At 33.7% G+C, this 17,812-nt stretch overlaps 1 protein-coding gene across 8 annotated transcripts in view; it reads left to right on the top strand.

Moving 5' to 3' along the window:
* The window catches only part of Trf2 (TATA box binding protein-related factor 2), a 67,468-nt gene that overhangs the window by 25,174 nt on the left and 24,482 nt on the right, over nucleotides 1-17,812 (top strand). For all 8 annotated transcript variants that reach the window (XM_073976730.1, XM_073976723.1, XM_073976731.1 and 5 more), the window contains exon 3: nucleotides 11,639-11,708. The gene's annotated coding sequence lies outside the window, so the exon portion shown is untranslated. The remainder of the gene's footprint in view (nucleotides 1-11,638; nucleotides 11,709-17,812) is intronic.

Raw genomic sequence — 17,812 nt, forward strand, 5'->3', positions numbered from 1 at the left:
TTATTTTCCATAATTCCAAACTGACCAAAGATCAAACAACGACAAAAATCAATGGGAAAGATAAAAAACGACAATAATAAAGTACTGCCTATTTTGCTAATCATTGAGAACAGAACAGAAAAAAAAGCAGCCAAATCAGTAACAAAGATAAAAAATCATTAAAGGCTTATAATTTGTTTGGTGAACTTTATTTGTTGATACTTTATTTGCTGATGTTCAATAAATAATGTTGTTTTTTGTTTCGTTTTTTTGGCGTTGTTTTTATCGCTATACAACTGTCAACTTGTCTAACATTAAAACAAACGTAATATCAAATTCGATTTGCCATTCATTGCTGCTCTACTACTACTACTCCCTCCTATCAATTGTTCATGAATTTGCCAAACATGTGTTTCCAGTTTGTTGCCTGCCGATGCTGTAGTGACACACGTGTTTTTTCTTGCTGATATATTTTTTCACTTTGTGCGTTTTGAAACAAACCCAAAAAAAGCTCACATGTTTCTATTTGTTGTTTTTGTCTCCCCGTAAAAAACTTAAAATTCATATTGTTTGAAGGGCGTTTTTGTTAAGAATGAATGTATTGAAAAAAGGGCTTTGGATAAGGGGATTTTGGTTTGTAATTAAAAAAGAAATATTTATATTATGTTGAAGGTATTTGGCGATTAATTAGAACAACCTATTTTTAATGTACAAAATTTTAGTTTTGATGATGAAAGTTGAATTTATTCACTTTGTAACTTGCTGGGTCATTACAGGGATCCCCCTAGGCATGATTCCTTTGCATTACATGTTGTGGGAAGCATATTACAGCAAACTAACAAATTTTATCTGTGTTCCTTTACTTACCTAAGGGTACCATTTTTACCATTTGTTACCATTTTTAACCTGCAAAGCGTTCCTTAACCCCCGAAAAGTGGCAAAACTGGAAGCCATTTTTAAGAGAGTGAGAGAGGAGAGAGAGAGAACGAAAATGGCTTTCTCTTCTACCACAGGCTACCAGACAATTTTCTGCAGGTAAAAAATGGCAGAACTGATTTTTCGACTTTTGTTTGACGATTATTTTACAATGAAGAAGAAAATGGACGAAAAACAGAAGAAAAAGTCGAACGCTGACAAAACTAAATTAAAAACTGTGAAACAAAAGACGAACATTTATTTGTTATGTTTCTTTTTGACATTGCTGCCAGATCTACCATTTTCCGTTCCTTTACTTTTCTGGTAAAAATGTTCATGGGAGAGTAATTTTGAGCAATTTCGACACTTTTCTCTTTTACCACTCTTACCATTAAAAAAGTAAAGGAACAAAGCTTTTCATGGCAATGTAGGTGTAGTGATATCGATTGTTACACACCTACAGATCCCTGTAGATCCCAATAATCACATCTATAGATCAATGTAATTATCAATCACTAGATCCCAATCATCAGCTGTTTCAATCATCTGTTTAGATCATATGTTATTTATAACAACAAATACTGTTTATATTTAAGGATAATAGAAAATAAGAAAACTAGGATTAAGAAAATAAAATTAGGAAAATACCTTTATGTATAATATATATGGACTAAAATTTGTCGAATAAAATCAATCAAGTTTTTACTGCCGATTTGTTGGCAACCAGAAAAAACAGTTTATTTTATTTTGCGCTCTTAAGTGCAAATCAATAATACTTCACTGGCATTTTTAAGTGCCTGCAACCAATAAATATTAGTTGCAAGTGGTTTTACTACACAAGCCTACACAAAACGAAAGTTTATTTGTTTGAAGAGTGTGTTGTAACACCACATAGGTCTTAGGGATATATATTAAAGACTCATGTATTTAAATGATTCATAAATTGTTCTTAGGTTTAATAATACAGCCATTTAGCCATCTAATTTGATCTAAACCATACAATACATTTCATTTTGTACAAAATCAAAATATTGCACCCTATTCACTAAACACAATTACATAATTGTTTCACATTTACATTTAAAAAAATGCATGAAATGTGTGTTTTAAAGTGCAAGTGTGAGATAGACCTCTAAAACAGAGACGTACTTCTGTGCAAAGAAGTATGGTGAGGGCGCCCACTGAGTTGTTTTTGCATTTGCTTCTCACTCTCACTGTGTACGTGAATAAAAACAAACGTTATCATGTGGTTGTTGTTTTCTTCACCTATACATAAACACATACTAAAACATTGATGCTCTAAAACATGGTCAGGCACCATACTTTTCTATTGCATACTTTACGAGGTGTCATTGTGTGAGTGCATGCTTTTTCAATGGGTTGAATTGTGTGTGTGGAGAGAGCACCGGTAAATGAGCGCACACGGGCACCTAATCGCCTGACGATGCTCTAAAAGCAATACATTTCATGTGGTACAAAAAACAAACTAGGGCACCCTATTCACTAAAGCACAATGTAATAAAAAGTAAAAAGTTTCTCCGGTAATATATCAACAAAATCATGTTATTTCTTGCTACCTAGACATTAATTTACCTCTTCTGATCAAACCTCTTGGATCATGACAGGGATCCCTAGCTATTATTCCTTCCCATTACATATAATGTGAATCATTCGCATCAAACTAACCATCTGGTTCACGGAAATGTGGGTTTGAATGTTTTTTAGGATCATATTCTAATAGCCCATTTAGATATGACTTCATTAGCCGGATTTAGCACATTATCAGGCTTTATTTGCTAAATCCAGCCAAAATCTACCAGATTTCCCATACAAAAATAAATCCTCCTATTGAGTAGTGGATTTGTTTTAAATCTGGCATAAATCCTCGTATACAATCCTGTTTTTTGCAACATGTTGCTAGAAAATACAAAAAGTTGCAAGCTGGCACAAGAAACAAGGTAGATGCATCGGTGAATTGCTACACTAAAATTTAAAATGTAAACATTTGTAAACAAGGCGGAAAAATTAAATTTGTTTTGATGTACAAAGTTAATTTCATCAACGATAAAATAATTCGTTTATTTAGTTTAGATGGGCAAAATGCGATAAAATAATTCTGTATTTGCTCTTTAGTTAACATTAGTAGAATAATGTGCTAACATTTTCAGTATTACACAATAAAGCTCTGTTCCAGAACTAAAAAGTTTTTACAATTTTTACCACTTTTACACATTTTGCGTTCCCGTACACAAAATTTATACGAAAATCGTTTACGACTTTTACAACTTTTACGACTTTTACCACTTTATAAAGTACGGGAACAGGCCATAAGTTTGTAATTTGACTTATGTTTTTGAGACGAATTCAATTTACAAAAAATTATTTTGACGTTTCAAATTCGATCAGATGGGCTGATGCATCTACCTTGGTAATTGTGCTATGAAATGAATGAAAAATGAACAAAAATCAGCTGACTGCCATTTAAATCCTCCAAAATTTATATCTAAATGCAATGAGATTTGTACTGGATTTATTAAAACCAGCCGAGGATTTATGACTAGTCTAAATGAGCTATAATGATTCTTAAATCCTTCTAAGGTTTCATAAAACAGTCATTAGATGGTTATTTTGCTCTTAAAGCAATATATTTCTTATACATATAACTCAAAAACATGTCATTTCTTTCTGCCTAGACATCTTCTCAAGACAATTATTGGATCATGACAGAGATCCCTAGGTACGATTCCTTTCCATTAGATATTAGGTGTGTCTTTTTAAACATTTTACAAAATATCACTTAAAAAGACACAGCTAATATCGTGACATATGCCCAATGGGTTTGACAGTTGAAACCCATAGAACTAACTAAATCCAGTTACATGTAAACATACGTTTACTCTCCTCTTTCTCATCACACTACCTTCTTCTATTTCTCTGTCTGGTAGATTGTTCTTCTACACTACATCAGAAGAATTAAACAAAAGGCATCAACAACAATTGTTTTGTATTGAGAATTTGTAATGAGATACAATAATGGAAGGCTATTTTTATTCCTGATTCTTCTTTCCATACAAAAAAAAATTGTTGTGTATCATCATCTACACAACATATGATTCATTTAAATATGTATGTATTTATCAACACGTTATGTATGCATGTCGGTCGATCGCGTTCGCTCGCTTGTCCCCAAAACAAAACATTTATCCATCCATCCATACACACATTTGTACAACAATAATGCATTTCCGCTCACGTTTCTTGGATAAAAATCAAAGAAATATATAGGAGAGTTTAGGAAGGGGGAGACCAACCCCCCAACAACAATTGTTATAATGTAGCTACTATTTTGTTTGTCCGTTTTGTTGTAATCCATAGAAATGTTTCTCTGTTGCGTTGTTTTTTGCTTCTATTCTTGTGTATTTTCGTCGACATTATATTCATTTTGTTAATTTGGTTTTCCTTCTCTTCTTCTTTGTTTATATGAATGTTGTGCGAATATGGGTTAGGTAGAATTTTACAAACACAAAAAAAGGAGTGGAACAAAGGAAAAAGAAAATTACATTTGTTTTGGAGTAATTTGTAATTTTTTAATAAAGGGTGGAGCAGCATTCCGCAGTCCCTTACTCGCGAGCATGCAAAGAGAGCTTTTCGCTCCATTGACGCGCCGATTGCTGGGGGCACGTGTGCCCCTTTTTGCCGGATGTTGGTCTAGAGGATCTGTTTTATATTGGCCCAATGGGATGCTCACATTACAACTGTTTGCCGGGTGACCTCCTTTGTGAGGACTCATTTCGTCGGTGTCATGCATAAGTGTTCCATACGCCATGTTTGACTTTTTGAGATATAGGTGGTTTCTAGGGTTTTTGTGAATGCTCTTTCTGAATTTCTGGTCAGCTGTTTCCTATCTGCTCTAGTTTCCGAGGTGTGGAATTAATATTTAATTAATTTAAAGGACACCGACGATTTGACGTTTACTAAGTCCAGTATAATTTAAACGTACTACCAAATGCCTATAGAAGGTCGGCCATTCAGAGTTCTGTTAACAACATTTGACAACAAACATAATAGATTTTATATTATTGTGATTTGAGTTTCTTTGTATTTTAAATCACAATAATGTTTTTGACTACAAACATAACAATCAGGTGGACTTAGTGTCTAACTGTATAAGCTGTGGTACTACCCATGGTGGAATAAGAAGGTGTTACATCAAATCATACCAAACGTCAAATTTGGTCACAATAATGCATTGGTGTGAATTGCTTGTTTACATTTTGTATGTTATTTTGTTCACAATAACGCATTTTGACAACTGGTATTAATGCTTGGTTTACATTTACGAAATCCACTCGATTTCAACTGTCAAATCCATAGGTTAAACGTCAAATGAAATCCAATGTATTTCAATCAACAATCAGGTGGGCTTAGTGTCCAACTGTATAAACTGTGGTACTACCCATGGTGGAATAAGAAGATGTTATATCGCATCATGTCAAACGTCAAATTTGCTCACAATAATGCATTACTGTGAATTGCTTGTTTACATTTTGTATTTGATTTTATTCACAATAACGCATTTTGACAACTGGTGTGAAGATCAGCTGTATTATTGTGCCAAGGTACTACCTATAAAACATAATTTCCATTTGGTACAAAGTCAGTCTAGTGTACCCTATGCATTATAGAACACCCTTGTATCAATAGGTGTGTACCATAACTTTCCCAGCAATAATTACTCAGCAAGTTCCAGCAACCTCTCTCAATGAATTTTACTTTCTCGAACTCTCTCAAGCAAGAAAAATTCAGAAAGTCAGCTGTTTCCGAAAATGTATGGCAATTGTTTTTGTTGCTTTTGATATTTTAAACCAAATGGAACAAAAACATAAATTTTAAAATTGCATTTGACTAATTTAAAGCAGTAATCCTATCCACAACGCATTAAAATCTATAAAATCATAAAATGGGAAATTTTCTTAGACAAAAATGTTTACATTTCCAGTTGTTTACATTGAACAGCTGATTAAAAGTCAGCTGATCAGATTTGCAAATTTTTGCGGGACAAATTTTCCCAGCAAAAATTTGCAAGTTCTCAGTCACAAAACTCTACAAAAATTTCTCCCCACTCGCTCTCTTTTGCTAGATAATTTTGTTATCGAACAGCATTCAGTAAAAATTTGTACGAATTTGTACAAATTTTTGGGTTATCGTACAGATCTAATATCATCGAAAAGGTGTTTGCAAGAACATATTTAGCATCATCCGTAGATATTTTCAACGTGTTTTTTCATAAAAAAATCTTATTTCATCCAAAATCACCTCTTTATTGCTGGTGATACAAAGTCAGACTAGTGTAACCTATTCCCTAGTACACACCCAGCAAACAAATTGGTGCAATGTAGATTTGTCATTACATGGCCTGTTTAGATGCATTGTGCGAATGTCTTTATAGTGCGTTTACATACACGGTATTTACTAGATTGTCAATGTCATAAAATGCAATAAATGCCCTAATGTAAATGTGCCCTTACCAAATTTCTGTACTAAAACGACGTTTGCATTAGACCTTATCGCCGGATTATGTGGATTTATTTTGACGTATGAGCAATGGAATTGACATTTGAAACCTAATGGGTTTATTTAATCCGGATATATGCAAACGTACTATAATTTACTCCTTAAGCAAAATATTGCTTTTCTAACAACATCTATTGTGCCCTATTCTTCATGAACGAATTCAGCATATAATACTTATGCTTGGTTTACATTTACGAAATTCACTCGATTTCAACTGTCAATTCCTTTGCGTATACGTCAAATGAAAACTCAACCGAAATCCATTGGATTTTATTTGACGTTTAAACAATGGAATTGACTGTTGAAATCGAGTGGATTTCGTAAATTAGACCAACTTTTGCCTATATAAGTCATCTGCCCTTGGGGTTTATCGATGTTAATTATCAAAAAAATGCCTCCCTTAGAAGATTTGTCTATCATTATTTAACATAATTCCCAAGAAATTTCAAAATAAAATTCATTGCATCAAAATGCGTAGAATCAATTAACCCACCAGCCAAGGTTATTGTACTCTCTTTTTTCCACTTATTTTTACCTACCATAATACACAATAAGCCAATTAATCTTTTCATAATACAATAAATAGCGTTATTTTTGTTACTTCTCCTTCTCCTTTCCCTTTTCCTATCCATTTTTTTTGATAAAATATTTCTACTCGGTGTCATTGACATCTTTAGAAAAAAAAAGAAAACGTCTCAAGGATTGAATGACAGTTTGTTTGAAAAAGAGTGAATGACTGAACTCTGTTTACATTATAGAGAGTGAGAGTGATTAAGTTGTGGGGACAAACAAACAAAACAACAGAGAAATTTAATTAGATGAATGGAGGAGGAAAGTAGGAGACATACATCCCCCGACAACAAGAACAACAATAATGATGGCAACAACATCATCGGCAACAATTTATCACAATGTGTGGCTCGTTTGTTTGTTGCTGTTGTTGTTGTTGATGGATGGTAAAAATGACGACCTTGAATTTGGACAATAACATCAGACGTACGAACACCACCACCACCTCCATCATGTTGTTGGTTTAGGTCTTTTTAATAATAAAACTCATAGACGAGACACAAACGACAGCAACCAGCCAGCCAAGTCAACAGCATCCATGAAGGGGAGACATGCCACCAACCAACACCTTATCTAGTCACCACAGAGTTGGAATTGTGTGTTGTGTTCGTGCGTGCATATGAAGAGTAGACTTTGAAAAGAATACAGAGCAAAGTTAAATAACCTTATTTTTTGGGTATAAAAATATTATCTAAAGGACATTGGCCCACCTTTTTAACAATACACACACAACAGACTCACACGCATTTACAAATGGCGTTTTAGGGTTTTTATGGAAATCCAAATTTCATAAAAAAAAAAAAGAAAACATAAAAAGTATGTTCAACTGTAATTCGAGAGGTCATGTTTGATAGCCATGAACAAAACGGGGACATTTGTACTCGGGGAGACAGACAGAGAGGCAGACAGGCTAACAAACATCCTGCTAGCAGCAACAGCAGCTGTTGTGCGTATTAGTTTTCACAAACGCACAACAATATAATCCAAGTGGATGTGAATGGTTGAATAGTGCTGGAGATCATCATGTTCTACTTGCGAGCTATCAATAAAAGGATGCTTTGTTGGAAACAGCTGTTGGAGTCTGAGGATTAGCTCCCCAAAATTAACAAGGAATCTGTGTGTATGTACTTGTTTGTTGAACATGTGTCCGTTTTTATGTTGAATTCATTGATCTTTAGAAAAATGGAATGAAGAAGAAAAAAAAGAGAGAGGAGAGAGAGGATGGATAGAGATAGAGAGGGGTTGAGGGCATAAGATGACAGTTGATAAAAAAGACTTCATAAGGCATATTGACCTCCTTCTTCTATAAGAATATCTAATGGTCCCCATTCTATAAGACCTTATGGTCTTCTATAAGAAGAACTTATGGTCTGCTATAAGAAAGACCTTATGGTCTTCTATAAGAAGGCCTCATGGTCTTTTATAAGAAGAACTTATGGTTTTCTATAAGGAGAACTTATGGTATTCTATAAGAAGACCTTATGGTCTTTTACAAGATAGACCTTATGGTCCTCTATAAGAAGACCGAATGGTCTTCTATAAGAAGACCTTATTGTCTCTTATAAGAAGACCGAATGGTCTTCTATAAGGAGACCTTATGGTCTTCTATAAGAAGACCTTATGGTCTTCTGTAAGAATACCTTATGGTCTTCCTTAAGAAGACCTTATAGTCTACTATAAGAAGACCTTATGGTCTTCTATAAGAAGACCTCATGGTCTTCTATAAGAAGACCTCATGGTCTTCTATAAGAAGACCTCATGGTCTTCTATGAGAAGACCTCATGGTCTTCTATGAGAAGACCTCATGGTCTTCTATGAGAAGACCTCATGGTCTTCTATAAGAAGACCTTATGGTCTTCTATAAGAAGACCTCATGGTCTTTTATAAGAAGAACTTATGGTTTTCTATAAGGAGAACTTATGGTCTTCTATAAGAAGACCTTATGGTCTTTTACAAGATAGACCTTATGGTCCTCTATAAGAAGACCGAATGGTCTTCTATAAGAAGACCGAATGGTCTTCTATAAGAAGACCTTATTGTCTCTTATAAGAAGACCGAATGGTCTTCTATAAGGAGACCTTATGGTCTTCTATAAGAAGACCTTATGGTCTTCTGTAAGAATACCTTATGGTCTTCCTTAAGAAGACCTTATAGTCTACTATAAGAAGACCTTATGGTCTTCTATAAGAAGACCTCATGGTCTTCTATAAGAAGACCTCATGGTCTTCTATAAGAAGACCTCATGGTCTTCTATAAGAAGACCTCATGGTCTTCTATGAGAAGACCTCATGGTCTTCTATGAGAAGACCTCATGGTCTTCTATGAGAAGACCTCATGGTCTTCTATAAGAAGACCTTATGGTCTTCTATAAGAAGACCTCATGGTCTTTTATAAGAAGACCTCATGGTCTTCTATAAGAAGACCTCATGGTGTTCTATAAGAAGACCACATGGTCTTCTATAAAAAGACCTCATGGTCTTCTATAAGAAGACCTCTTCTATAAGAAAGACCTTATGGTCTTCTATAAGAAGACCTCATGGTCTTCTATAAGAAGACCTCATGGTCTTCTATAAGAATACCTCATAGTCTTCTATAAGAATACCTCATGGTCTTCTATAAGAACACCTCATGGTCTTCTATAAGAAGACCTTATGGTCTTCTATAAGAAAGACCTCATGGTCTTCTATAAGAACACCTCATGTTCTTCTACAAGAAGACCTCATGGTCTTCTATAAAAAGACCTCATGGTCATCTATAAGAAGACCTCATGGTCTTCTATAAGAACACCTCATGGTCTTGTATAAGAAGACCTCATGGTCTTCTATAAGAAGACCTTATGGTCTTCTATAAGAAAGACCTTATGGTCTTCTATAAGAAAGACCTTATGGCCTTCTATAAGAACACCTCATGGTCTTCTATAAGAACACCTCATAGTCTTGTATAAGAACACCTCATAGTCTTCTATAAGAAGACCTCATGGTCTTCTATAAAAAGACCTTATGGTCTTCTATAAGAAAGACCTTATAGTCTTCTATAAGAAGACATTATAGTCTTCTATAAGAAGACCTCATGGTCTTCTATAAGAAGACCTTATGGTCTTCTATAAGAAGACCTTATGGTCTTCTGTAAGAAAGACCTCATGGTCTTCTATAAGAACACCTCATAGTCTTGTATAAGAAGTCCTCATGGTCTTCTATAAGAAGACCTCATGGTCTTCTATAAGAACACCTCATAGTCCTCTATAAGAAGACCTTATGGTCTTCTATAAGAAAGACCGAATGGTCTTCTATAAGAAGACCTTATGGTCTTCTATAAGAAGACCTTATGGTCTTCTATAAGAAGACCTTATAGTCTTCTATAAGAAAGACCTTATGGTCTTCTATAAGAAAGACCTTATGGTCTTCTATAAGAAGACCGAATGGTCTTCTATAAGAAGACCTCATGGTCTTCTATAAGAAGACCTCATGGTCTTCTATCAGAAGACCTCATGGTCTTTTATAAGAAGACGTTATAGTCTTCTATAAGAAGACCTTATGGTCTCAGTATGTACTTCAAGAAAATGCCCATTAGAACTTGTTTGCATTTTCAGTGTTGCACAGTGTAATAATAAACACCACCAACAAAACAAGTTTAATAACCCTAAAACCAAACATCTATCCCCTAATTATTCACATGGATGGGTGTCGTAGTTGTTTGTATTTTCTGCTATTGCGAAGTTGCTTTTGTTTTAATTGTTTTTTTTTTTTTTTTTTTTTTGATAATGGAATTATTTCATACCTCCTCAGAGGAACAACAATAATAGCAGCCTATTTCTAAAGGGGGCAAAATATTCTTCTCTTTCTCTCTTAATCTCATACATTACTCGGCAAATTTGGCTGGGAAAAACACCTGAAGCAACGGAAGTAACGGCGTCGATAACGACGACGACGGCTAACATTACAATGGTGTCACAAATATGTTGACGGCGGCAGTGGCCACCACTATAAGGCATTAATAACTGGAATAGTGTAACACACAAAAGTAATGAAATTAATAAACAGCCAAATGAAGAAGAAAAGACAGCACGCCAGGTGTTGATGAAAAGAAGATTTCTTTTCTTGTTTTCTTTTCTTCCAATTGTAACACAGCCGATGTTTGTTAAAAGCATACTCCATAAATTATCCCTCTCATTTATGGCAAATTACTCTCACACTTTTGTTTTCTTTTATTATTTACATTTCTCCCAAGAAAAGAGCATAATGCAATTTTCTTCCAGGTGAGATCCAAACTCATTGATGTCCACCTGTTATGTGGTGATGTTATAAAGAAAAAAACAAAGACAAATATAAAGGTAGAGGTAATACCGGTGTGCACATCGGATAAAGTGATTTTGGTGTATTTCACATTTAATGCTCTCTCGCTATCTCTACTGAAAAATACACCTTTTTTAATATTAGGTATTTCTTCTTTAATTCATGGTTTGAGTTTTTTGTTTGCTCTGCGACACATGATCTTGAACACATACAACAACAAAATTAAATAACAATAACAACAATACCACCACCAATATTGATTGATTATAATTTTTGTTTTGTTTTCTTTATTGTCCGTTTCTTTGCAGAATTTTACGCCAGTTTTTTCTTTTTTGGAAATTTTACTTTATTTAAAAAAACAAAAAGGAATTAAAAGAGGTGAGTTTACGCAGCAGTATGTAGCATGTTTGATGGTTATAACGGTAAAATAAAGTAATTTTTATAATGAAGAATGAGATACATGTTGAGACACAGGGATGCAAAATCACAGTGTTTAAATCGGGTATTCGAAAACTTTGAAGGGTAATATAGATGTATTATTACATGCCAATCCCTTGGCTCTTTGATTGAAAATAATTTCACTACAATTCGAACATTGCATTAGACTATACACTTATACGATGATTAAGTGCATTATCCCCATTTATTTGACACAGGTATATTGTATGAAAATGACAACTTAAATCCACAGGGTTTGCTAAATCAAGCATAGTCAGTCTAAACGTACTGCTACATATGTAGGTATGCATGTATGTCGTGCCATTTAATTTGTTTTATCTTTTTCATTTTAAATAGTAAAAAAATAGAAACAGAAACTATTTAAAATTCCCCATTAAAATTTTTTTGAATTACCTTTTTCAATTTGAAACATAAATGAAAACAAAAGCCAAAAAAAAAATCCAACAAAAATTTCAAGTTCATTAACATTGTGATTGGCTGTGATGGCTGGCTAGCTGGCTGACTGATTAACTGCCTAAATAATCGTGTTGTCTAAAAAAAACCTGTCATCAACAAAAAGCAATAGACCCCCCGCACCCCCCACTACCAATCTCATTGAGTTTATCAGTCATAGGCAAAAATAAAGATAGACACAAGAGCAGCAGCAGCAGCAGCAAAAGAGTAGGAGAAAAAATTCTCCAAAAAATTCATAAGTCAAATATTTCTCACATCCCTCCTCCAATGTATTGTAAATATTTTGTTTTGTTCATGTGATTATCTTTTTTATTGATTATAAAACGCCTTTATTCACCACAACACCACCACCTCGCCCACACCCCACACACACAGCATACCACAATTGAGTTGGTGGCTAAAGGGTTGCCAAAATTTAAAAATAAAAAGCGACATTATAGTAAGTTTACATTAAAAAACAAACTAATGCTTGGTTTACATTTACGAAATCCACTCGATTTCAACTGTCAATTCCATTGCTTAAACGTCAAATTAATGGAAATGGATTTCCCATGAGATTTCATTTGACGTATACGCAAAGGAATTGACAGTTGAAATCGATTGGATTTCGTAAATGTAAACCAAGCATTAGTTTGTTTTTTTTTTTTAATAAAAAGTTATTAGGCCAAAGAAGGACACCAAAAAATTAAGAAATATGGGAATATGACAAATTATTTTACACTTACCCCTATTATGATGATAAGCCCCCTGCCACATGACAAACGGTTTATGAAACTATCCGTTATTAGATGGAGTTCCTCACTACAGCAATTTCATACAATTACTCTTGTATGCAACTCGATCTAAGAACACCTAATTGCATGAAACTATTGCCGCGTGGCAGCGGACTTAAGTCCCGGTCCACACTGGAGTGATTTCATTGAAAAAATTCATTATATAAGGGTTCTTAGATCGAGTTCCATACTTAAACTATTGTCGTGTGGCAGCGGACTTAATTCCCGGTCCACACTAGAGTGATTTCATTGAAAAAAATGCATAAAATTAGGTGTCCTTAGCAGCAATTTCATGATATTGCTTTACTATGGAACTCGATCTAGAGACCCATAATTTCATGAAATTTTTTCAATGAAATCTCCCTAGTGTGGACCTGGACACATCTTCAACCAAATCAATATAGAGTCATTATCATCCTAATAAATGCCAGTGTAAACGTACTCTAAGACAGGGGAGATTAAAATAAATACAAAATTCCTATTAACCTACTTCGCACCGAGATTTTTTTTGCAAGGAAACTTTTATATGAAAATTATATTTTTGAAACTTTTTAAGCACCTTTTAAAATAGAACTGAATTTAAACCGCATTTACTAATTTTAATATGGCAATACTGTAGCAACATTCTATTAATTTGCACTGAGTAATAAGGAATGTATATTGCAGTGCAAAATAATAAAGCAGTACAACCAAAAATTTGCAGTGCAAACAACAACAAAATACATGTTAACCAACAGTCAGCTGATTCATAAATGCAGAAACTGCCGTATATCAGGGTAAAATTTAATGCACATTTTAATGCAAATTAACGTTGCCGTCTGAATAGGGTATAACTCATTTTTTTATCTATTTGTATAAATTTATCTTTTATGACGAAATGTTTTTATTTCTATTTTTTTATATATTTTGCTGAAAAAATATTCCTATCTTATAGTACGTTTATATATAACCGGATTTAACAAACCCACTGGGATTCAAATGTCAATTCCTTTGCGTATACTTCAAATAAATCCTCATTAAGAAGGTTAAGCCTGCAAAAGGCTATAATATAAACATGGCCTTACTGTATATAGTAAACAAATTTGAGATTTTCGAATTAGTTATCCCTATTCTAGATATGAATGTTAAAAATATATTTTTATTAAGCTCTCTAAAACATTTTTAAATCTATTTTTATACATTTTTCATATTATGACGAAATATTTTTTCTATTAATTTACATATTTTGCTGAAAAAAAAACTCGAGAATATAAATACCTAAATACAATTTTGTTTAAGGTCATTTACCATCAATAGTAGCAGCAGCAAACAAACCAACAAATTTTCTGGAGAGGAGATTTTTTCACCATTGTTCTACAAACACAATAGACTTCTTGCGGCTGCAGCCACCACTGTGTCAACCCTTTTGTCCAACAAAATATGTCACTATTATTTCTTGTTTAATTCATCACAAATGCCTGAAAACAACAAAGATTACACAAAAAAGAAAAAGCAAAAAAAAAAATAGTTCTAAAACAAAATAAATAATAGTGAAGTCAATCATATAATACAGTTGGGGCTGGAATATGTAGCAACAGTTTTTTAAATTATAAAGCAATATGATGGTGACAATATGGAACCCCACTTAAAGCCAGCGGTCGTTCAAACTCCACAAAAAATGGTTGCAAAAATTGACATAAAACTCGGGGTTTTTGCATTTTTGTTATAGTATTATCTGTTATCTGTCATTCCACGCTTATAAAGTGTAATTTTGGCATATGGATTTCCAAGAAATCGGCTTTTTGTAATTTTGCGACTATTGAATTTAAATTTAAATATACTATAGACCTGTTCGATATCTTCGCAAGTAAAAAGTATTTGCAAGTTTACATTTGCAACAGTACGTTTACATAGCACTAGATTACAATTTCAACAGAAAACTATCATTTATCCTGCAAAGAAAATTATGAAATTTCCCAAGGTTGCTGCTATTTAATTTGCCAACTACTGTTCCCCTCATGTTTTGCGTCTCATGGGTCATTTCTTATGAAAGTGGTTAACAATAACAACAAAACAACAGAAACAAGAAAACAGCTGATATCATGAATACCATAGAAAAATATAGGTACCTATTTCTTTAGAAATGGAATTATTTTTAATGTTTTGTTTTAAATAACGACACAGAAAAATCTCTTGGCACACATTTGTGGTGCGTATGTGAACTTCCGCCGGATGAGAAATATGAAACATTATTCATACTACTCTACTGGGTTGCTTGACTGGATCGGCCGGCGGCCATTCGATCGTTTGTCCATCCATTCATTAATTCATTCGTTCATACGATATTGTGGAATTATTTGCATAAATCTTTATTTACATTCCATTTTTTTCTTCTCTGATAACAAAAAAGAAAAAGAAATAAAGGCATAAATACACAGAAAAGAAGTCTCAGGAATTTTTTTGGTTTCGATAATTTCTCAGGAACTAGCGAAAATGAATAACGGTCTTGAAGGAGGTGAAGAAAGGGAGGAAATAGAGTGTATAGTATGTAGGTATGAAACTGGAGGCGATATTATGTTGAATTAGGAGAAATCGTATAGAACTTATTCAACTTTAACTTATGAGGATTTATTTGACGTATACGCAAGGTAATTGTCATTTGAAACACAGTGAATTTATTAAATTCCAGTGAGTTTTAAATATGTAAACGTATTAAAAGTCTCCCTTCCATTTTGTTCAAATAAAATTCTTACATTTTAAGGTACTCGCTGAGACATTTGATGACAATCCATCAATTTTTTTTTTGTTAATATGACATGATAACTAGTCGCCTGAAATGAAAATGAAGTCGAAAACGTGAGTTTGCTAACGTCAGCCAAAAAACAACTGCCTCCGATCCAACTGTTCTCCACATAACGAAAAATAATGTTGTTACATATCAACAAGAACAAAGCCTGACAAAAAAAATCATAAAAGTTGTTTACATGTGTTAGTAGTGTGTGTGTGTGTAAACAGGTGTAGTTGTTGGTTGCAAAAAAACCAAGTTTTCACCACAATATTCACACACACAAAACTTATGACGACAAAAGACAAAGCCAAAGACATTACGTCTACTTTACGTTGTCACTACCTGCTGAGAAATCATCGATGAGAGATACATTTCAGTAACAATCGTTAATCACATGTTTTTGACATTGTCTTCAAAATGTATGCACAGTTGAACTTTGCTATAACGAACGTCTCCATGACAAATAATTCTCTATAACAAAACGTTTTATAAAACAAAATTGGCCATTTATTTGATGGATATTCTATGGATATGACAACTTAAGCTTTGTTCCCGTACTCGTAAAAGAGAGAAATGTAAAAAAATGTTCTCACACAAAAGTTTTTGGCAATAGTTCGGGAACAAGGCACATTGAATAAGGTAGCCGATTCGACAAATAGCAACAACAAAACCCTCTTGTTGTACACTTTAAATGTCAACATTTGTTATGTTTTAGTATGAAGTATTGTTGTTGTATGCTGCTTAAAACAACTTTTTTGACATTTCATGTTCAATCAGCTGGCGTGAATGGGCTATCTTATGCTAAGTTTACATTTACGAAATCCACTCGATTTCAACTGTCAATTCCATAACTCAAACGTTTAACCTATGGATTTGACAGTTGAAATCGAGTGGATTTCGTAAATGTAAACCAAGCATTATTCAATGTGCCTTGGTTCGGGAAAGAAAAAATGGAAAATACGTCAAAAAAAATAAATAAAAAAACTGGAGTAAACGTCAAAGTCGGCGTACCCGCCAATCAATCGCCGGCAACCATTTTACTATTTTTACACGCTCAAATTTGTCGAGTAAAAGTTTTTAAAGAGAGCGTAATTCAGCGCCTTTTTTTAAAGAGAAGTGGACATTTTACCACTTTTTTGTGTACGGGAACGGTTTTTCGGGTAAAATGTGTAAAAGTCGTAAAAATTGTAAAAACTTTTTAGTTCTGGAAGAAAGCTTTACATTATGCAAGCTTTATTAAATATGTTAGACGTTAATTTAGCTTTAATGTTTTGTTCCCAATAACAACTTTATAGAGAGGTTTGACTGTGGTTTGCCGCTTGGCTCTCACAATGTCTGCATGTGAACAGAGTTATACAAAACATAAAGTATGTACTCTAAAAACGTGTTTTCGCTCTATAACTTTTGTCTCACTATACATATCGATGTAATTGTTTTGGTTAAACTCTCATAACTGTTATTGACATAGAAAAACAGATATGGATTGTGCGTATAACAACAAAAACAATAAAACCTAAATGTGCTTAACAACAAAAACGGGGCAAAATCAAATAAAGTCAGGTGTAATTAGAATTATGGGTTCGAACACACCCACACCGTGGTATGTACATACATAGCTACTCCACTAGGCATTTGTTTTTATGCAACAACAAAGTCACACGCTAAAGAAATGTGCTAAAAATGTGTAGAATTATGTACTTTGCGAATTTAGATCATTGTTGCCTCGAAACAAAATAAATTCCACTAATTTCTTTATAGTTTACAGATGTTCTGACACTTGAGATTGAGTCACACATCTTCTTACCAACAACGAATAGGTACTTGAATGTTAAGTGTGTTATGCTCCACTTGACTGTGATGGAACAAACCTATTTCCAACTATAACAGCTGTAATTTCAAATTGTTGCGTAAAGTGTGTCCCCTGTGACAGATGATCAAGAGAAGCGCCGCGACCCTTAATGTTTGACCGGCAGTGTCACATTGTCAATACAGCTGCTGCTTTTGGCTCTCGTAAAAGTAAACTAACATTT

Source organism: Musca autumnalis, unplaced genomic scaffold (assembly GCF_047663935.1).
Source record: "Musca autumnalis isolate F117 unplaced genomic scaffold, ASM4766393v1 scaffold_3, whole genome shotgun sequence".
NCBI lineage: Eukaryota > Metazoa > Arthropoda > Insecta > Diptera > Muscidae > Musca > Musca autumnalis.